Source organism: Protomyctophum parallelum (assembly GCF_964188405.1).
Source record: "Protomyctophum parallelum genome assembly, chromosome: 23".
NCBI lineage: Eukaryota > Metazoa > Chordata > Actinopteri > Myctophiformes > Myctophidae > Protomyctophum > Protomyctophum parallelum.
In genome coordinates, this window is record NC_139715.1 from 25,952,702 (window position 1) to 25,976,467 (window position 23,766).

Sequence of the window (23,766 nt, forward strand, 5' to 3'; positions counted from 1 at the left end):
ATTACAGTACATTTCAAGCACAAACTCAATACAAAGACTGTTAACTGTGAGTGGACGACCCAATTAAGCATTACACTTGTTTACAACAGGGTCCACATTGTTCAATTCATCAAAACATTTAGAGACATACAAATAGAAACTTCTATGTAGTTAAAGAACAGAACAGGAATTCATCATAAAGGAAGCAAAAAGGGAAAAAATGTATGTAGTATGGCAGGTCTCTATATTATGAAAGGGGAATGAAGAGTTTTCACACTGCCTAAAGGACCACTTCACCACTTTTCAACCTATCTTCATATAATTGGTCCTCACTAATGTTCATGATGAAATACCACATTTTCTTTCTACTCAGTCTTCTGTCTCATAGGAGGGCTGTGGGCAGTTCATAGCCCATGCCTTTTTGCAATATTTGCAAATAAGATCATTGGAGACAAACAATTGCAACTTCAGGACATGTATATATATATATATATATATATATATATATATATATATATATACATAACCAAAAAATCAATTCAGATTTACAATGATTCTACCCATCCTCTTCACTCTGAATTGGACTTGTTGCCATCGGGCAGGAGGCTTAGGGCAAAATTGGCTAAAAAGAAGGGTTTGTGCCAACTGCTGTGGACATTTTAAATATATATATTTCTAAATAGTCTAATCCCCACTGCTCATGATCACTGTTGCTGTGTTAATGTGAATGCATTTTATATAGTATTTTAATGCACCTGTGTCTTTTTTGTAATGTTTTATTGTTGTAACTGACTGCCGGTGTGCCAAAGATGAATTTCCATTTTATGTCAATTTAATGGACAATAAAGTTTTCTTTATCTTTATCTTATAATTATAGGCTAAAAATAAATAAATACATTAAATAATAAGTATGGGCTAAGTTAGGTGCTTAACCTTTCACCTGATTAAGTAAGTGATTTAACAGACATTCAGATAAATTGGTCCAGACCATCAGACCTACAGTAGTAGCCTACACATTAAAAAAATGTCTTCAAAATCCTGACAGCTTTCTGTATCAGTGGTGCTCAATATCTCGAGGACTGGCGTTTCTTTCTAGTGTGCCAAAATGCATATTTTTTACTCTAATCCATTGATACTTGTGAAAATAGCAGAGCTTGTAGACAAGCTATTTTCTCTTTTTTTTAATATTGTTTGACAAAAAGGTATTTGGCACTTCACTGCTTTAAACCACTGCATCTGTTATCCAAAATGTAAAAAAAGGAGACATTTGGAAAATTATAATTAATGTAAAGTGTATGTGAACATGCACGGTACATAATTATCAGACTATTAATCTCAGCCTTTTATTCTTGTTTATGCCCCAAAATGACCGAATATACAGGTTTTGTAGGAATTGTAGAAATATTAGACCTTAATATTAAGCATGTATAGGCTACTTTACTTTACATTTTCCAACTATTTGATTTTTTACCATTTTGAACAAAATAGGCATTTTTTTACATCGAGGTGTCCAGATGACATCCTGTTTCCAGCCCCACCCTAGCCGCAATTTGCAACTCTAGATTTATTTTATAATGGGATGAATCTAGAGTCATCATTGAGTGATTATTTTTGTAAGTGCTGGAGTTTGGAAGCACTCATCGTACGTCACTGAACGGCCCTGCGTTCCACCTGTTTCGAATTTGCACATAATACAGGAGGCAGCAGCGCGGCCCGTTAAAGAAAACGAGTTCTCCCAAACTGCAACAACAAAGAATCACTTGCAGAGGATGTCTTGACAGAAAGTAGCTCATAACGTGTCTACAGTGGATTTTTATGAAAAACAAGCTCTGCAGATTGAAAGAGGATAATTCAAGCTTGGACTACAGCTGCAATGTTGGTGAGTTTAAGGTTGTTTAAGACAAGCAGATCGCAAACCAAAAAAGATGAGTGGGGAGTCAATGGAGGGTATTGTAGCCCTCCAAGCAGAACCCAAATGCTACTGAAGTTTCTGACATTTTGACGACCCAGATAGCATTGGGTCCTGTTGCACTACTACCATGCCACCTGTTTAAAACATTTACTCCATGTTTAGCGCCTCTCCGCGCTCTATGACGAAATGTTTCCGTGTGAGGCTTTCTGAATATGTAAAGTATAAGTACCCATACATGCCGCTGCGAATATCTCCTGTGGCGCGGAAGCCGTTAAGTATTTTTAATATATGTTTGCCCGATTTGGAAGCTTGGATTCTTCTTTTCCTTCCTTGTTTATTGACACCTCATTGTACCGCCTATCTGGCTAGCTAGTGGCGCTATAGCTATGACACAGCAGATCAGAGGCAGGGACGTAGCCTCACAAGCCAACCGCACACCGGGAGGCGGTACAATAAACGGTAAACAAACAAGAAGAAATAAAGCGACCAAATCGGTCAAACAAAGATTAAAAATACTTAACGGCTTCCGCGCCACAGGAGATATTCGCAGCGGGATGTATAGCTACTTAAAGTTACCGAATTCAGAATAACTCAAGGAAAATAATGCCGTCACATGGCGCAGATTATATTTTAGAGAGAATGATTACTTCCGCGTTCTGGAATTTCCATACGAAAATATAGTAGTGACCAGGGACCCAACATAAAACTCATCAAAATTTCAGAAAAGCTTTATGTAGGGTCCCGAGAGGGGCTAGAGGGTATTGCAACTCTAGATTCATCCCATTATAAAAAAAATCTAGAGTTGCAAATTGTGGCTAGCCCCACCCCTGCTCTAGACAGACAGACAGACGTTTGTACACAAGCTTTGTCTGATGTGGAAGTCTATAACAAACAATTTACAAGAAAGCATTAGAGTTGTGGTTGTTGTACCATACTGTGAAATGTGTCCAGTGTGACTGAGTCTGCATGGATAATTAGGGAGAGAAGTTAATGCATGATGACAGATGCTGTCTGTCTGCTGGTTTCTTTCCAGGTGAGCTACCTATACCTGCCTATAAGTTAGCTGCTTAGCAAGAACTTTTAGGCCTACAGGCAATAGAGGTGATCTGTGTCTTATTTCACCCTTGTTATTTAACCCATTTTGACCTGAGATCAGATTCTAAAAACGTCTTCTACATCCTGACAGTTTTCTGAAAAAGCCTCAGTCGTCAGTCGTTCTTCGATTTTTCAAAGATAGCAGCACCTACAAGCTCGTAGCGCGCCACTCGGTGGCGCGCTACAAGCTTGTAGATCTGCTATTTTTCAATAGCATTTTGGGTTCCCACCCAAAATGGGTCAAACATTGAGAGGAATGGTGAAGCAAAAACACGTTTATCAGGATGAAACATTGTTGTGTGATGTTGTGAAGTGAATCATAGTGTTGCATTGAGCTGTGTTTTGGTTGTGATGTATGCCATGCTGACACAACATTAAGCCCTAGCCCTCCAAGCAGAACCCAATGGTACTGAAGTTTCTGACATGTTTCGACCCAGACCATGGGGTCCTGTTCCAGCAGTACCATGCCACCTGGTACGCGGACATAATAAAACATAAACACCGTGTTTACGGCCTATTTGGTCGCTTTGATTCTTCTCTTCCTTCCTTGTTTATTGACACCTCATTGTAGCACCTATCTGGCTTGCTAGTGGCGCTATAGCTATGACAGATCAGAGGCAGGGACGTAGCCGCACAAGCCAACCGCACACCGGGAGGCGGTACAATAAACGGTAAACAAACAAGAAAAAATAAAGCGACCAAATCGGTCAAACAAAGTAATACTTAACGGCTTCCGCGCCACAGGAGATATTCGCAGCGGGGTGTGTACTTTAAGTTCACGAATTCAGAATAACTTAAACTAAAAAAGGCTGTCAAACGCCGCAGATACGATGTTAGAGAGCATATTTATGTCCGCGTTCCAAAATTCCCATACGAAAATATAGTTATGAACAGGGACCCTACAATAAAGCGACATCAACATTTCAGAAAAGCTTTATGGAGGGTTCCGAGAGGAACTACATTAAGCCCCAGTGAAGCAGGCAGCCTACAGTAGCTCACAGGTTTGATGTTTGTCTTTAGTTCAAAGTTGGTTTAGTAAACGCATTGACGATGATTTTTAGCACCACTTTCAACCAGTGTTGTTTTTGGCAGCAAATTTCTATTTAGTTTTAGTCATAGTCTCTTGAATAGCTTTAACTAGTTTTAGTCACATTTTAGTCGCCTGGAATGTTCTAGTGTTTAGTCTAGTTTTAGTCGACTAAATGTCATACGATTTTAGTCGACTAAATCTACAGTTGATTTAGTCGACTAAAATGTGTTTTGACAGGCCTAGATGTCGTTGTAATGACATATTTTACACTTTGGTTGCATTCTGAAAATATCTGCTATTTTCATCATGCAGCCCAGCATAAAACTGGATCTCTTGTCCACTAGTCCATGCCTAACATTTTAGTCTAGATTTTATTTGTTGACGAAATTGTCAGTATATTTAGTCTTAGTTTTAGTCATCATAGATTCGTTTTTATTTAAAACTAAATAAAAACTAGTCAGTGAAAAAAGGTAGTCGACGAACATTTTTCGTCTTAGTTTTAGTCGACGAAAACAACACTGCTTTCAACTTGCGTCCATATGTTTAGGGCATGTCATTTGTGAAAATGTTCATAGCCTACGCTTCCATGATATCAGATCTTCCAGCTCACAATTGTGAGCCTGTATCGGCTATTCTAGTTAGATGTTGTCAAAAACAATCTTTACTCAAACAAATTTAAGATTTCTTTCAAATTGATTATAGCTAATGTTGCACTTTTTACAGTAATCCGGGGGTCTAGGACTCTGCAAAATCGAGACTGGCATCGGACTCAAAATGATGACATTGGTCGGGCTCTACATAAGTCAAAAGTCAAAGTCATACGATTTGTCACACACGTTACCACAGTGAAATTTGTTCTCCACATTTGACCCATCTCTTGGAGCAGTGAGCTGCAGCCAAGGAGCGGTGAGCTGCAGCCGTGCCTCGCTCAGGAATCATTTGATTAGTAGATTTGACCCCCCAATCCAACCCTTTGATTCTGAGTGCCAAGCAGGGAGGTATTGGGTCCCATTTCTACAGTCTTTGGTATCACCCGGCCGGGGATCGAACCCCCGACCTCCCAGTTTTAGGGCGGACACTCTAACCACAAGGCCACTGTCTGGTCAGTAGTTCTCAAAGTGGGTTCTGGGGACCCCTCAGGGGTCCTACATTCATTGTAATGTTACATAATGATGAACTTCTTTCTTTCAGATACTCAAGGCGTATGGCTTCTCTCCCGGCCCTCATATGGAGCGAGTCGACAGCAAGAACCGTCCACATCTCTCTGTCTGGGTTCCAGTCCAAAGGAGTGAGACTCACACCACTGATGAAGACGGCTCAAAGTAGGAACCTTGTTTATTTTTATTTATTATTCTCTGCTGCTGCTGCTTGTGTTCTATGTCTGGATGTTGGGTGCCTTAACGCATTTAGACCTGAGCAAATATTCTACAAATGCCTTCTAAAATCTGTCAGTTTTCTGAAAAAGCTATGTTTCTATGTCAGTCATTCTTCGATTTTTCAGATCTACAAGCTCATAGCGCGCCATGAGCTTGTAGATCTGCTATTTTTCAATAGCTAAAGCATAACATGATGCTAACACCAAAAGGGGTTCCCGCCCCAAAATGGGTTAACGCAAGTCCAAGAGTGCCCAGAATACTTTGATAATATTTGGAATGCATCAATGCCACTTCAAGTTGAACCACTTGGACCTCTATACGTAGTCAAACGGAACAATTTGTACTGTAGGCTGAAAAATATCTCACCGAGTACAGTTTAAGTCTCTTTACCAAAAATAGCAGATCTAGAAAGGCTATTTTTGGTGAATGTTCCGGGATACTGGGGTTTAAGTGGTTAAAACGGCTAAGTTATTTTCAGTCTGTCCTAATAATGGAAACAAATATTCTCTCCAGTTTTCCTCGTGACATGCTGTATCTTTAGGTAAAATATTTACATATTTACGTAGCGCATTTACAGGGCTGACCAGATCCAAAAAGCGGTTGAGAACCCACTGATCTATGCAGCAGTGTTGTTTTTGGCAGCAAATTTCTATTTTAGTTTAGTCATAGTCTTTGGACTGAAACTTAATTTAGTTTTTGTCATATTTTAGTCACCTGGAATGTCTTAGTGTTTTTGTCTAGTTTTAGTCGACTAAACGTCATAAGATTTTAGTCGACTAAATCTACAGTTGATTTAGTCGACTAAAATTTATTTTGGCGGGCCTTGATGCCGTCGAGTGTTTTTACACTTGCTGAAAATAGCCGATCTACAAGCTCACAACGCGTTGCAGCGCGACGCGTTGTGAGCTTGTAGATCGGCTATTTTCAGCATGCAACCAAAGTGTAAAATTACTTATATATTATCTCTTGTCCTTTATCACTAGTCCCTTCCTAACATTTTAGTCTAGTTTTTATTTGTCGACGAAATTGTCAGTATATGTAATCTTAGTTTTAGTCATCGTAGCTTAATTTTCATTTAGTTTCCATTCGTTTTTGTCAGTGGAAAAAGGTAGTCGACGAACATTTTTCGTCTTAGTTTTAGTCGACGAAAACAACACTGCTATGCAGTGTATCTGGAAGTGATTCAAGCTGCTGCAGGACTTATGTCATATTGGGGCCCATGCAGTGTTTGTGGCTCTGGGATTGAAGGAAGGCTGATGTGAATCTACAGCGTGTCTGTGCATTGTGTTGTTTCTGCTGTTGGAAGGTAGCGAGTTGAGTGAGTTTTCTATAGTTCCTTTAAAGTCAGTCAACGCCATCGAGGTCTGCTGGTGTTTCACACAACATCCTACATTATGTTATGCCTGTTGTGGCTGCATGGTGTCGAAGTTAACTGAGCTCTAAACAGGGTGCGGTGTACAGCTATGTGTGTGTGGTTTTCTACTGCATTTCCTTTAAGGTTCAAACTACTGTAGAGGTGTGTGTGTGTGTGTGTGTGTGTGTGTGTGTGTGTGTGTGTGTGTGTGTGTGTGTGTGTGTGTGTGTGTGTGTGTGTGTGTGTGTGTGTGTGTGTGTGTGTGTGTGTGTGTGTGTGTGTGTGTGTGTGTGTGTGTGTGTGTGTGTGTGTGTGTGTGGTTCTTGTTTGAATTGTGACAGCTGGGTGTCTGTATCGGTTCATTCATATATATGGCTTCACTTATTTTTTTTCATGATTAAAATTTGTATTGCTTTTTCAGTTTGGCACAAAGGAATAACTGAGAATGTACATAAAATAATCATACAAACAATTAAGACAACAAATGAAACAAAACTAGACAAGAAAAGAATAAATACAATACAATACATTACACTACCAAACCTTTACAGGAAAGATAATACAATACAGACAATACAATACAATACTGGCATCACTTCTTTATACAGTACACACATTCATGGATCCATCCATCCATCCATCCATCTCGCACCCATTTAAGCAGATGTTTTCAAAAGGTGGTCCATGGACCACTGCAGTGGTTGTCCAGCATGTGATCCCGCGCGGGCCACCATGTCTTTCACAGTTTAGATGTGTTTATTTTGGAGAAACTTCAAACTTCAAACTGTTGGTATTTGTGTGATTATAATTTACCGTTTACATGGATGACCAATTTGAAGCCCACCTCATTTACATATCAAAATGTAAGTCCATAGACTCTACTCTAAACAAACAAACATTAACCCATTCTGACCTGAGATCAGATTCTAAAAATGTCTATTACATCCTGACAGTTTCATTATTAAAGGACCTAATCATCTTTAAAAAAATTAAATTAAAATGGGCTCCCTTATGTGTTTTCTATCCCCACACAATCAGTCTTTCTCATCATATAGGCCGGGGCTTTTATGGAAATTGCTCTCAGGAACGGCTCAACTGATTTGGACGTACGCGTGATGTCATCAGTATCACCCTGCTTTCTTTATAATTCCTCCCCCCCCCTCTTCAGTCTTCAGTTCCAAACTTACATTTCCACTTTCTTTGCCATTGTTGATTTTCCAAGCTGGCATGGAATGGAAACAAGCCCGGGTTTATATAGCATCAGTATTAGGGCTGTCAAAAAAAATCGATTCTCATATTTTCTTGCACAAATGTACCTGTACCTGACAGGTACATTTGTGCAAAAAACCTACTACCTGTGCATGCAATGCATTATGGCCTGGGTTTCTGCATAGTGCATTTACTACCAGCTAAGCTAAGCCTGCCAATTGTATTTATTTTACACCTGTTTTAATACTAATGTATTGTTCTGGTATTGAGTGAGAAGAGATTTTGTAACTTTTGTACTGGTTCAAATTTGTGCAAGCTAAATAAATGAGACATGTTCTTACTCTTGGATTTAACCTTTGTGTGTTTAAATCATTCAGTTGATAAAACCTTTACAATTATACAAGCTTTTTACTAAATGTACTCTGCTTTCATGCCAGAAGACTGGAGTAGATCATGCTAAAATTCTATTTAATTGTTTTTAATAAAAATAAAAAACTGCTTTAGAATCGGAAAAAAATCTTTTTTGAATCGAGAATCAGAAAAATCGAAAAGATCGTTTTTGAATCGAATCGTCACCCCAAGAATCGGAATCGAATCGTGGGACACCTAAAGATTCGCAGCCCTAATCAGTATTATAATGACAACAAAAGAAAAGCTTTTGAACATCCGCTATTTCTATTACCTATAGATCTTTCTTTCTGTGTTAAACAGATTAAATCATTAAATCATTAAAGATTAAATCATTTTACCATGCAAGAAAACTGAACTTGCACTACCCGTTTGGTAGAGCATGTTTTCAGAAAATTATTTGAGCATTATTTTTATTGTATCAAGTTACATAATCATGTAACATCTCTGCGATGATAATATGCCAAATAAATCTGTGGCAAAACAGATCCTAGATGTCAGGAGTGATTTCTCTCTGTCTGACTTCCTTATTGCCACCTGCCTTGTAAAGCATGGTGTGTGACGCCACAGCGGCATCTAGTGGATATTGTTTGCATAACACACCTTAACTGAATGGTAGAAATGGCTCAATCAGGTTGAGTTCAGTTTCAACATTGTTTTCAATGAGAAATAGTGACTTAAAATGTGCTCCACCAATTGGTCGAGTAAACTGTTAAAGGGTTAAGTGTGTCATTTAAGTTTAGTCTTGTTCGTGTAGCATTTCCACATTTTTTCAATGTATTATGCAATGACAGTATATCTCTGTGAAGAAGCCTACTTAAAGCCATAGCCTACTGTGTGTGTGTGTGTGTGTGTGTGTGTGTGTGTGTGTGTGTGTGTGTGTGTGTGTGTGCGCGCGTGAGTGCGCGCGCGAGTGCGCGCGCGCGCGCGCGTGCGTGAGTGCGCGCGCGCGTGCGCACACACAACTCGCCCGACGCAAATAATCAAGGGGATAATCACCTGTTGGAGGGAGATATGTCTGTTGATATGTCTTTGCATTTTTGTCATGGTGTTTACTCACTTATGAAGCCACAAACTGTCTGACAAACTGTAGGAATAGCCTAAATATTCACGTTGTACATGTCACTACAAACAATCATGATCTTTCTTTCTTTCTTTCTTTCCTTCCCCAGGCTACACCACCTGTACCACAGGAACACACCGAGCCGACGTCTCACTGGTACCAGCTGGGGTGCCTCCGCCAAGCTGCTTCCAACCGCCTGCCCACTGTGGTCAGACGTTTCAAAACATCCATGAGGAAGTGGGGCCTGCCGGACGGACGGAGCAGCGTGCGAATGTGCTCGAGTGTGGGGAGCCGGAGCAGACCTCTCACCACATAATCACCGCCTGTCCCCTCCCTGTATAAAGCACCCTCTTCGATGCGGGACCTGAGACGAGGCCGTGGCTGTACGCTACTGAGCTGGGCATCTGGTGATGACACACGGAAGAAGAAGAAGAAGACGACAGGAACACACCCAGCAGCCCTGGCTGGCACAGAGTGTTGGTACGACCCCCGAAGTTTGACCCTGGTCATCACTGACACCACTATCATCAGTGGTGTCAGACAGCTCAGGGTACGAACCTTGTTTATCATTGTATTTGCTGCTTGTGTTGAATGCTGTGATCATGGATGTGAATTATGTGATCATGGGTGTGATTCAAGTTGTGTGTGTTGAATGCTGATATCATGGATGTGATTCAAGCTGTGTGTGTTGAATGCTGATATCATGGATGTGATTCAAGCTGTGTGTGTTGAATTATGTGATTCTGGATGTGATTCAAGCTGTGTTGAATTATGTGATTCTGGATGTTATTCAAGCTGTGTGTGTTGAATGCTGTGATTATGATGTGATTCAAGCTGTGTGTGTTGAATGCTGTGATTATGGATGTGATTCAAGCTGTGTGTTGAATGCTGTGATTATGATGTGATTCAAGCTGTGTGTTGAATGCTGTGATTATGATGTGATTCAAGCTGTGTGTTGAATGCTGTGATTATGATGTGATTCAAGCTGTGTGTGTTGAATGCTGTGATTATGGATGTGATTCAAGCTGTGTGTTGAATGCTGTGATTATGGATGTGATTCAAGCTGTGTGTTGAATGCTGTGATTATGGATGTGATTCAAGCTTTGTGTTGAATGCTGTGATTATGGATGTGATTCAAGCTGTGTGTTGAATGCTGTGATTATGGATGTGATTCGAGCTTTGTGTGTTGAATGCTGTGATTCTGGATGTGATTCCAGAATCACATATTGGGCCCCATGCAGTGTTTGTGGCTCTGGAATTGAAGGAAGGCTGACGTGAATCTACAGCGTGCGTGTCTTGTGAATTGTTTTGTTTCTGCTGTTGAGCGAGTTGAGTAGAAGACCCTCCGCTCCGCGTCGGGTCTTTCTTTCTTTCTTTCTTTCTTTCTTTCTTTCTTTCTTTCTTTCTTTCTTTCTTTTCTTTCCATCTGTGATTATGGATGTGATTCAAGCTGTGTGTTGAATGATGTGATTATGGATGTGATTCAAGCTGTGTGTTGAATGATGTGATTATGGATGTGATTCAAGCTGTGTGTTGAATGATGTGATTATGGATGTGATTCAAGTTGCTTGTGTTTAATGCTGTGATTATGGATGTGATTCGAGCTTATCATGATATGATGACGCACTGTATGGCTGTAGTGCATGTGTGTGAGCTGCTGTACTACCTAAATAACTCATTTTTAGGGGTTAGGGCATTGTAAAAACGCTAAAATAATAAAATAAAGGTAAAAAAAAAGCGGGTGTCGTTGGCCAAGCAGTCGCACCCCCAGGCGTCAAGTTCAAGCTCCGCCTATGCTGCTGCTGCCGTTTCACACGGACGGGGTGAGTTTAGCATGTGATACCAGTTTACTACGCACCACATTCAATTACAATGTCAATTCAATTTCACAATGCAAACACATGTACTCTTGTACTGACATTCTATGCAGGCTAACATGCTAACAATATCTGCATTTTATATCTGTGCTTATTGTAAGTCACTTAGATAAAATTTATTTGATGTACATATTTTGATATGGGATTTAATTTCAGCCATATCTGAAGCAGATGACATTGACCACCCATAACCCATTGATGATGCTGCTGCTGGTTTTGGTGAGTTTTGCATGTGATCCTAGTTTACTATGCACCACATTTGATTATAAATGTAAATTTACTATGACAGTACTTTTACTTTATGACAGTACAGTAAATGAAGGCTAACTACATGTGCTTGGACCTAAATGCCTGAATTGATCTACATTTCAGACTTGCTGGCTCTGGATGGTGAGCGGCCTTCAACCTGTTCTGCAGAGCCTGTTGCCAGCGAGTTGGGTGAGACTTATTTTGAGAATCAGATTTATTGTCACATCACAGGTTTACAGAGTAAAAAAAGTGTGAGCATAGCAGCAAATGTATACAGTACCACACAAATAAAAATGTATTTTATGGTAATTTTGTATATATGTATTTATAATGTAGATGGTGACCGTCCAGCTGAGGCAGCAGCTGAATGGTCGGATGTTGGCTGGGAACCCCACCACATCCCCTTCACCGGCTCCCCGGGTGCCCATTACGGACCGCTGACGGCCGACAGTGATCCGGTGGAGTTCTTCCAGCTGTACCTGACCGATGAGATGCTGGCGGACATCGTGGTGCAGACCAACCTGTATGCTGCGACGTGTAGAGCCAAGGTAAAATTATGAAATATAGATTATTATTATTTATTTCTTTTTCTGATATTTCTTTTTTCAGATTTTTTTTTTTCAGATTTTTTTTTTCTGAGATTCTTTTTTTCTGGATTTTTTTTTCAGATTTTTTTTTTTCAGAAGAAGCTGAACGACATGGTCACAGTGGAGGAGAGGGAAAAGGGGAGGGCGGTTAGACGAGAGCTGATAAAGCCTGCATCCATTGCAGCGTACAACAAGTACATGAATGGGGTCGACCGTTTAGACCAAATTATTTCTTATTATCCTTTTACCCGTAGAACATTCAAGTGGACAAAAAAGTTTGTAATGTATATGTTCAGCATTTCTATGTACAATGCATTCGTCCTGTTCAAAGACGCCACAAGGAGGTCCACCAAAAGAAGGACTCTGTTATCCTTCCTGATCAGCATCGTGAAGGCATGGGGCAACTTGCGGGATGTTCAGCCGGGTGCAGGGGGGGGGGAGCAGGTGGGAGAGCCGCTGGGAGAGCCGCTGGGAGAGCAGCCGGGTGCAGTGGGGGGGGAGGAAGCCCCTGGAGAGCAGCTGGGTGCAGTGGGTGGGGAGAGAGCCCCTAGAGCCCTAAGGTCAGCGAGGGGGGGAGCCCAAAGGTCAGCGAGGGTGGGTGCAGTGGGGGGAGCCTCTAGGCCACCACGCCAAGACCCAGGCAGCAGGCTCCACGTACAGCTTGGAGACCATGAGCTGATTAGAATCCCCAAAGCCCCTGGCACCAGCAAAAAGATACCCCAAAGGAAGTGTCGGGTTTGCAGCGTTGATGGTAGGCGGCATGAGACGAGCTTCATGTGCAAAGCCTGTGGGGTGCCCCTGCATAGAGAAGTGTGTTTCCACAAGTACCACTCAAAGAAGTTTTACAAGGTTTAATTTTGTTGTGTTTTTTACGTTTATTTTGACTGAACTTTATATTGTGTTTTTATGTTTATTTTGACTGAACTTTATATTGTGTATTTTGTACGATTATTGCAGTAAGCGACCCACTGATATATAGTGGGCATTTTGTACGATTATTGCAGTAAGCGACCCACTGATATATAGTGGGCATTTTGTACGATTATTGCAGTAAGCGACCCACTGATATATAGTGGACATTTTGTACGATTATTGCAGTAAGGGACTCACTGATATATAGTGGGCACATTGTATTGCTCAGACTGGGGGGAATCAACGTGGGAATCAACGTGGCCCCTATATCAGTGGTTGCTTACTGCAATAATTGCTCAGAGAAGCACTTTATCTCCTTCAGTTTAGGCTCTGAGTGCCAATTCTCCCATTATAAAAAAAAAGGGCGATTCTTTTTTTTTTTTTTTTTTAATTACGTCTTGTCGTCTTTGGCACTCAGTGCAAAGACGTCGGGGTTACGGGATTACGTCCCTGGCACTTATCCTGTTATAAATAATTTTGTTTAGTTTATGTTGTTTATGATGTTTATGTTTACTTTATTTTATTTATATTGTGTATTTTTTATGATTATTGCAGTAAGCAACCACTGATATAGTGGCCACGTTGATTCCCCCCCCCCCAGACATACCAAACTGCAAATAAAAGGTTTACATGACTTTCTGCCTCAGTCCGATTTTTATTATTGCAGTAGAAGTTTACAGACAAAACCGTAAATAAAAGGTTTACATGACTTTCTGCCTCAATCCGTATATAGTGAAAAGAATATGGGACAGAGTTGCACCGCTCACTTCACAGGGGTGTGATTTTTATTATTACAGTAGAAGTTCACAGACCAAACTGTAAATGGGTTTACATGACTTTCTGCCTCAGTCCGTATATCCGTGTAGCGAGCTGTAGTGAATAAGTAGAGAACAGAGTTGCACCGCTCACTTCACAGGGGTGTGATTTGTATTATTACAGTAGAAGTATTTTTCTTATGAAAGCAGAGAGTCTTATGTTTCATACGGTATATAGTATGTATATGTAGCTATAGGCCTTATTTTGTGAATATTGGAGCAGTTCAGGTCCATGTTTTAGTCTTAGTTATCTCTGGTGGGCACAAGCTGAATTCAATGACCAATTACTGTCAAACTGTATATGTGTACAATGTGTGCTGTTTTCCTCCTAAAAGTAGACATTCAGGGCTTTCATTTGGTGTATGGTATGTATAGGATAGTATTTGTGCTCATATTTATATCGGTCTGTTGAACTGAAAAAAGAAAAAAAAAACTGAACTGAAATGTCGGTCAACTTCAACCTTCCATATCTCTGCTGTTTCTTCAAGCGAGCAGTGTGCACCCAAAAGCAGGTGTTAGAAAAAGGTCAATATCTCCAGAATGGAAGATGGTAGAATCATAATTTTTTTAAAAAATTGAAGTGGAAAAGTGTGGCTTTCTTTTGATTTATGCGGTGTGATTCTCACTATAAGAGGCCCCTCGCTGTGGGCCCCTAAAAAAGTTCAAAAATCCAATGTTAATCGCTTAGCACCACCAAGCCTGAGCAAATAGAAAACTCTAGCATACAATGTGTTAAGAAAGGTGCTTTATAAATAAAATGTATACTTACTTACATACACTCTCAGAGTTACCGACCTGTAATTGTCATTTAGGGTTAGCTATTTGTGTGTTTCTGTACACTTATGTCTGTGCATGGCAACACCTGAATTCGGACAAAAATGTCCACCACGAGCCAACATGGCGGTGCAGGCGCCTGCAACGGAGGCAGGACTTCATGGTGCGGAACCTCAAAGTTTTCGGCCTGCATGGCAAACTCCTCAACTCTCAAGTCCACAGATAAAAGAAAGAAGACTTAAATAGTGTTTTTCTCCCCTAAACCCTATGTGTCATCCTATACTTGAAGTGATGACTTGACATTTTGAGATTTAAGTGTTAGTTGTTTTGTTTTTCTTTCCTTTTCTTTTTCTCCATATAGGCACTTTCCACTTTATGGAAAATATGTGTCATGAAGTTGCCAGAGAAATGGCATATAGAATCGAAGTCAATGAATAAAATATAAGATGTCACGTACAGTATGGTGATTTTGGAAGACACACTTTTTATTCCTGTCATTGTATTACTTTTTACTAGCACTAGTGGGTTGGGTGTATAAGGAGCAGCACAGCTGTAAATACATTCTGTGCGGTGATAATTCTTCTTTGCGTCAACAGTTCGGTAGTGCTCGTTTTCAATAACACAACGTCCTGCTGCCTCCTGCATTATGTGCTTGGGCCTCAAAAGCACTATTTACTATTACTATATTACAAAGGCTTAGAAACTATCCGATTGGATCCATTAATTCTTTCCATGAACTCTCTGGGCATTTAAAAGGGGCACCCATTTTGGTGTTAGCATCATGTTATGCTTTAGCTATTTAAAAATAGCAGATCTACAAGCTCATATTGGAAAGAAAAGAGCAGTAAAAGCATAGGCGCCTGGCTGTGACCCAGCGTCCATCCACCTCCCCGTTGTCTCTGTCATAATGTCCTATAACTCCTCAACACACTTTTCGAGGAAGGTCGTGAGACATATGGCCAAAGCATTTCCGGGGGTCCCTGCAGCCAAAAGGTTTGAGAATGCCTGATCTACAAGCTGTAAGCTCGTAGATCGTCTGTATTATTATTTTTAGATGAAGACAGTCACCCCCCCCCCCCCCCCCCCCCCCCAGGGTGTGCATGCATGCCTACAAGGATGCTACTGTGTGTGTTTGTGTGTGTGTCTGTGCGTGTGTGTGTGTGCGTGTGTGTGCGTGTGTGTGTGTGTGTGTGTGTGTGTGTGTGTGTGTGTGTGTGTGTGTGTGTGTGTGTGTGTGTGTGCGTGCACGAGCGTGTGCATGGTTATCCTGTGGCTCACCTCGGAGCCACGAATTATTCAGGAGACAGTTATCCTGCCATTATTAACTGCCATCCTCGCCCCACTGAGCCGAGACACCAAGGACAGAGAGAGAGAGAGAGAGAGAGAGTGTAGTGGAGTAGAAGGGAAAGGGAACCCCTTTCGGTGTTAGCATTATGCTATGCTTTAGCTATTGAAAAATAGCAGATCTACAAGCTCGTAGCGCGCCACTATTTTTGAAAAATCGAAGAACAACTGACATAGAAACATAGCTTTTTCGGAAAACTGTCAGGATGTAGAAGACATTTTTAGAATCTGATCTCAGGTCAAATTAAAGAGGGAGAGTGTGTTTTCAGTCGTGGAAAAAAAGTACTCCAACATTTTACTTGAGTAATTCTGCAACGTACGGAATTCAGAATTTAGTTGAGTAAAAGTCCGGGATTGAGTTGAGTAAAAGTACCGTACAAACCTATTGGTATCATAATAGTACAAAGATAAAAGTACTCATTACGCAGATCATGTCCCATTTCACAAGTTCAGTGAGCTTGTACATCAGATATTTCAAATGGACAAAATAGGCCTGAATGTATGTTTCGTTATAATAATCTAAATCTGTGTGTGTGTGTGTGTGTGTGTGTGTGTGTGTGTGTGTGCGTGCGTGTGCGTGTGCGTGTGTGTGTCGGGGAAGAGTGTCTCCTTGTATGTATGCATATGTATACAGCATATATGCATGTGTGATGTTGTCAGTGGTGGAAAGTAGATTTACTTGAGTATTTCCAATTTCCAGTTATTTTACTAATACTCCACCACATCTCGGATCCAAATATGGTACTTTTACTCCACTACATTTATTCGAGAACTTTAGTTACGAGTTAATTATGTAGATTTTGATTAGTATTACAAAACATACATTAACCACTGTATACATTTCGGGCCATTTGAAAATAGCAGAAAATAACAGATCTACAAGCTCACAGTTTGAGTGCTTTTTCCCACCGCTGGATGTTGTTGATTTTCCCCGAACACAGATTACCCGCGGAAATGAGATTCCAATACGCGGCCTGCCTCGGCGGGGTTACCGTCGCCCCGGTAACAGATGAGCCCCGACGACGGTAATTGGACGAGGCTCGGTGGTGTCGCCGGCGGCAACGGGGGAGATCACAGCCGGAGTCGCAAGCATGATGAAAATGAAATGCTGACGAGAAGGAGGAGACACGGTGACATCCACAGACTGCACCAAACATGACCACAAAAGCCGTCATGTCTGAAGTGATCCCGTTGCCGTTATAACAGTGAGGACTGGTCGGTCCTATAAGGGAAGTTGTATTTATACAACGTAGTTTCGGGAGAAGAGACCTCCTTCCGCTTGACCTTAACCACTCCTCCCTCATTATCAACAACTCCTCCCTCCTCATCAACTCACCTGCCTTTCATTATCACCTAGCCAATCCCTGGTGCAATCACCACAGCATAAATACACCTGCGATCTCTCAACCAAGTTGTTTGTTCTGCTCCACGACAGACCAAACATGGGTTGTGAGTACTGCACTTGTAGATCGGCTATTTTCACTACTCTTCAAAATCGCCATCCTCCTCCCCCCCTCCCCCTCCCCCCTCTCTCTCTCTCTCTCTCTCTCAATAACAGTGCAGCACTATCCCTCTCTCTGTTTCTGGCACAACAGCGCCCATACTGGTGAAAAAGACAGGTCATTTTTTGTTTGGTTGCGCTCTGAAAAAAGCAGATCTTTTGACATGGCATGCTTACAGACCTTAGCAATGCATGCTATAAAATCTTACTGAATTGCCTCCTCATCCAGCCACAGTTGACTGACAACGCGTCCTATTAGCCCATTCTAATTTGTAAAGGGTGCGTTTGCTCAGTTCATCTGCAAACTTTCTAAGTTTAAAGACAGACTGTTTTGATATCTCAGATGACTCATCCGACGGTCTTGCCATATGGCGCTTCGCGTTCACTAATCCTGTTCATTTCCCAGACATTCCTAAATGGATTATCTCTGCGGCTTCATAATACTATTTCATTTTCTTTCTGTCACATGCACACCCCTACCCCCATGCATCACTCGCACTGGGATTCAATTAGTGAGGCAGTAATTAAGCAGGGGCCGTGTTTCTCCCTGAAATATATGCACAACATTGTTTGACAGCCCGATACCAGGGAAATGCACTGAGTGAGTGAGTGAGTGAGTGAAATAAATAATGAAAGAGAGAGAACCCATTAACCCATTAAGACCTGAGGCCATTTCTACAAATGCCTTCTAAATCAGTGGTTATACGTTTTCTGAACGTTCTCTGTTTTTTGCGCCAAGGACCCCCTAAAATGTATATTTGGCCGTGGACCCCCATCTGAAAATGTTTCAAGAACTGTTCAAGTACAGTTCAATTCAAGGTCTATTAAGAGGATACTGAACAAACACATCAGAATATAGAGCCATTTTATATTTGTCCTACCTTTAGTTTAGAACTAATTGGAAATAACTTAGAAATAAGTTTACAAGTCATTGGTTAATTAAAATATTCGTATTCCAAATCCGCGGCACCCCTGGACTGGCGTCCACTTTGAGGCCTAATGCCCCATTCACACCAAGGAAGCTAGAAGCAGCAGCTTCTAGCTTCGTGGTCCCATGTTATCTCTATGCAGACCAGCTTTTTTGTTTTGAAGCTTGGAATGAACAGCTTTTTTTTGTCTTGCGTGCTTTTTTTCTAGTCAAAACTTAACTTTGACGCAGCTTTTAAAAGCTGGGTTCTGGCTTCAGCTTCTAGAAGCTGCTTCTAGCCGATCAGAGCACAGCGTGGTTTGAGGAGGCGGAGTTTAGCTCATTTGACAAGAGCAGAAACCCTCTGAAAAAGCTGACCGCACCGAGATCGAATTAAATTATTTACTTTTAAAATAAGGGCTGTATATGTAATATGAATGAATATTTGGCAAGACCATAGCATATTTATGGAAAGAAATAAAAGTTGATATGAGCAACAAGTTGTCGAAGCGGTGAAAACAGGTTGTGTTCCGTCACTTGCGAGCCAGTTCTCTCCCAGTGGACTGGCACGGTGGCTGGGGAGAAGTCCCACACGTAAACACAAGCTGTTTTGATTGCTTTTACGATGTGCTGGATATATATACAATAGTATTTATTTCCATAAATACGGTATGCTCTTGCTAAATCAACATTAACATACAGAGCCGCTATTTTTTTTGTAAATGCCCGGAGGGTTTCGCCCGGGGGAGAGGAGAGCGGAGTGGGGGGAGATGAGCACTTCAGCCGGGGTAAAAGAGGGAGCATCGAGATCCGGTCCGTGGTCTCGTTCGGTTATTTACAAGCATGTTTACCAAGATTATATTATTTATTCATCCATAAATAGGTTATGATGTAACTAAATAGTTACATCATAGTAAGTTGATGTATGATGTAAGTTATAGTTAAATAATTATTTCTCCTCTACAGCCGCTATTTTACATTTTAGACTTTAAAATGCGTGTCTGCTCGGACTTGATGGACTGTCTGTTTTCTTTCTCGTCTCAAGGCCAGTCCAGGCCGCTTGACTGACAGGTACCTTGTACACGCCCACTTTCTAAACTTTCCTATCCACACTTTTCCTGGGCTGTGTGTGCTCCAGTTCCTGTTGATTTCATTGGATATCATTGGTCATCTGACCAGTTTCATTGGCTTTCATTGGATCAAATCGACAGGAACTGGAGCACACACAGCCCAGGAAAATTGTGGATAGCTTCCTTGGTGTGAATGGGGCATAAGGTCATAACAAACCGGAGATTTGTTAGCCTATTTATTTTATCCCTGACCTGACCCTGACTGACGCGAATGCAGTAGAACTATATTAGACAAGTGATTTTTGGCAAGTGGCTTTTTTAACTGATAGGTTTGAAAGAAGACTGACAGGACATGGGGAGGAAGACACGGGAGTCGAACCCGTGGCACGATTGTCGGTCTAATGACAGTTGGACCAATAGTCTGAACTACAAGCTCATTTCACGTGACTAAAATATGACTAGTTTATTCAAAAGACTAAATGACTAAAATGGAATCAAAGTAAAAATCAACACTCAGGCCTTTTGACTTATAACCCAGACTAGTGTGTGTGTGTGTGTGTGTGTGTGTGTGTGTGTGTGTGTGTGTAGCCAATCGCTCCCCCGGGTCGGTCTCCCCAGTCGAAACAACCGTCTGCCTAGCTTTGAAGTAAAATCTAATTAACGATGCTGCGGTACTTCTGTGAGGCGCGCGCGCGCGTGTGTGTGCGTGTGCATTTAAACTCCCTTGCTGAACATGTCAAGGCGAGACAGGCAGAAAGAACAAGCAGCTCAACTCTGCTTTCATCCTTTCTCTCTCCCCTGCTGACGCGTGACACCCTCTCTCTTTTTATACCTGACATGCGCTGGAAATCATCTCTCGCGCGGTGTGTGCGTGAAGCTGAAGGTCATTAAAACAGATGATAGGGAACTGATTGCTGGTCATAATATCGTGACTGTGCTTATCTGGGACGGACAAACCGCTGCGTGCGTGCGTGTGTCATCGATGGAGACAGATAGGAAGCTGGAAGTCCTCAGCAGCAGGATATGAAATATGCTAATGAACCATCATAATAACCCGTCATCGCACGCTCTGCAAAGAAATATTTTAGATATGACACGGATAGCTTTTATTCAGACCTATCAGGCTTTTCCTCACACACCTAATCCGTTAAAGCCAGGAAAGCGTTCCATATTAGATGCAAAACCACCATTATATTTATACTATTCACAAATAGCAGATATACAAACTCATAGCGTGGGACAAAGTGACGCACTATGAGCTTACAGATCTGCTGATCTGTTGAAGTGGTTAATATTTGCCTCTGATATGTTGAAGTAAAAGTGTTGGAAATTGGAAGTACAAATACCTCAAAATTATACTTTAGTGGAGTATTTCCACTTTCTCTGTGGAATATAGTGTTCACATTGTCTCCACTACAATTATTTGAAAACTCTACTATTTGGTAGATTTAGATTTTTATTTCTGAACATGCATTAACCACTATATTAGAAAATAGCAGATCTACAAGCCACAACAGATTTTCATACATTTTTAACAACTGGAAATGGGACATTCTGTGTACTCCACCACTGTCTGTTCTCGACATGCATGGAATAGGCACCGTCCTAGTATTGTTTCTTTAATCAAATTCACAGGCCACCCAAAAAATTAACTATAGTTTATTACTGTATGTCTTCCATCTTTTTACCTGAGGTATCCTTTTCAACAGAAGCTCTTCTTACCCAATGCGTCCCACCGGCCCCAATCATTAACCACTCACTGCTCTCTTCACAGACTAAACCAATTACCGTACTTTAGAATCACAGACAGAGATTACATCTAAAAGCTCAAGAACAACCAGGGTGGGCTATATATATTACCACTTAACCACTTATACCGGGAATGCATCTGTCATTTTAGATATGCTGCATGTGTACATGAATATACCTTAGCTCACATTAGTTGGCTATTCAAAAATAGCAAATCTACAATTTTGCGATACATTTTAACAGCGATACGATAGGTATCACGATACATGGACAATATTGGTTCATCATGGCGATCCGATACAATGCTTTGAAATTGATACAGTAACTATTTAAAATACCTTGACATTATTTTAAACTATAAGTAATTAAACCCCTCTTTTTCTTTTTTCTTCTAAAGAATCACACCCGTGTGAACTGAGTGGTGCAACTCTCCTCTCCCCCCCCCCCCCCCTCATCCTCCTCTCTCTCTCTCTCTCTCTCTCTCTCTCTCTCTCTCTCTCTCTCTCATTAGCAGGCAACAGTGCAGCACTGTCTCTCTCTCTCTGTTTCTGGCACAACAACGCCCCTAATGGTACTCATAGTCATACTGGTGCTCATTAATGTCACATAGGTGGGTTAACGTCACAGGTGGGTGAACCAACACATATTGTGAACACGGACATTGCTGTTCCTTGGAGTGGTTGCACCACTCAAAAATGCTAAATACCATGCACAAAAATGTAGTATTGACACAATCGATTATTTTCATAGCAAAACGATTCGATACCGATTATTTGCATTGCAAAACGATACGATACATAGTCAATGTTTTCATCTCGATATACTTCGATTGTTGAAATTAAAATCGATTTTCCGATGCAGTTACTATATTGTTACACCCCTAGTAAAAACACAAAGGGGTTCCCATGCTCAAGGGGTTTTGGGTCCCTGAGAGCTCCATTACTTTTTTCTGATCAAATGTCTACTGAAAATAGCCAATATACTGTTATGTCTCGACCCAAAAGCACAGCAACGAGGAGGCAGAAAATGGAAATCTAGGCTGCAAATCAAAATATATGGCATCTTTAATGGACTCTGCCTATCCAGGACCTTTGTAATCTTAACGGTTTTATGACATTCATTTTCATTTATTTTTCTTTTTCTTTTAGGTTTTATGACCTCAATTACACCCAAAAAACCTAAACTTTGAACATTCAGTGGATTTTCTGTGGTCTGAAGTTTTCTTTGGGGTTTGGAAGCCTTTTGAGCTACAATGAAAACAGGCAACACAGTGAAAACAGTGACATGATCACAGAAAATCTACTGAATGTTAAAAGTTCATGTTTTTTGGGTGCAATTGAGATTAGAAAACCTAAAAAAAAATAAGAACAATTCCAAAAACTTTTTTTTAATGACAGGTAGTGCATGCTCTCGCCTCACAGCTAGAAGTTCCCGGGTTGGCGGGTACGATTCCCGCTCAGTGGGGACACTGTGGGCGCACGCTCTCTCCTCCAGCGTCATCAGCGCCCATACCCTATAGGTGGGGTTGGCGAAAGGGCTTTGTTGTCTGTGTGGAGTTTACATTTTATCCCCGTGCTGCCTAGGGTAGGTACCCTCACAAAAAAAACATGCTGCAATCCTGGTCTCAGGGCTGGACTTCTTTTCTTTTTGACAGGCAGGCAGGCCAATAGGCGGCAGGCCACCATAAAGGCACATGCTGCCATTCTGCCAGTGCCATCATAATCATTTCACTGTACCTGTATCAGTGAGTGACAAATAAACCCTCTACAAAGGGTTGTGTAGTTGTCTGTTGGTTTGTATCATTTATGTGGTTCTGTAAAAGTGGTGGAATTAGGGCTTGTTTGTTTGTGTGTGCCGCGACGTAGCGGGCGGTAGAGTTTCTGCTATCTTCGCACTGGTTGTGGTGGGCTGGTCTGGGCCAAAGTCATGCGAAAATGCCCGGGCCGAATCTTTGTCCCAGTCCAGCCCTGCCTGGTCTCTATACTGCACTAATGTTTCACTCCTGTTTGGTTACTTGATTACTCTAGCTGCTAGAGTCTAGCACGACGCTGAAATCCACTTCAAACAGACTCCAGAGCAGAGGTTCGCTGTGTTTTCATGCTTTAGGCCTTGGCTTGAAATTAATACATTTCTGCTGTCCTCTTGGGGAACTGTGCTGTTCCTTTCCACCGTGTCATTTGCATATTATTTAAAGTTAAGATTTTAAACAGTCACCAGCATGTACACATAGATTGAGTGTGCTCCTTCATTTAAGACAAAAGCCTCGACCAGACATAGAATAGGGAGGATTTACTGGACACCTCATTCTACAGCAGTACTACTATTATTTGTTCACTAATAGACCAATTATTTGTTTACAAACATTGAGACATGGTTGCACTGGTGACTGTTTCATGTAGCCTAATCAATTCCCAACATATCTCGCTTTTGGGGAGCGCTGGTTTAAGTTCTTTCAACCTCCTCTTGTGTGTTTGGCTAGTGAGACGCACCTGAGGGAGATCTACATTTATACTTCATTGTGCAACAGTATTGCATGCAGAGAACAGCTGATATAC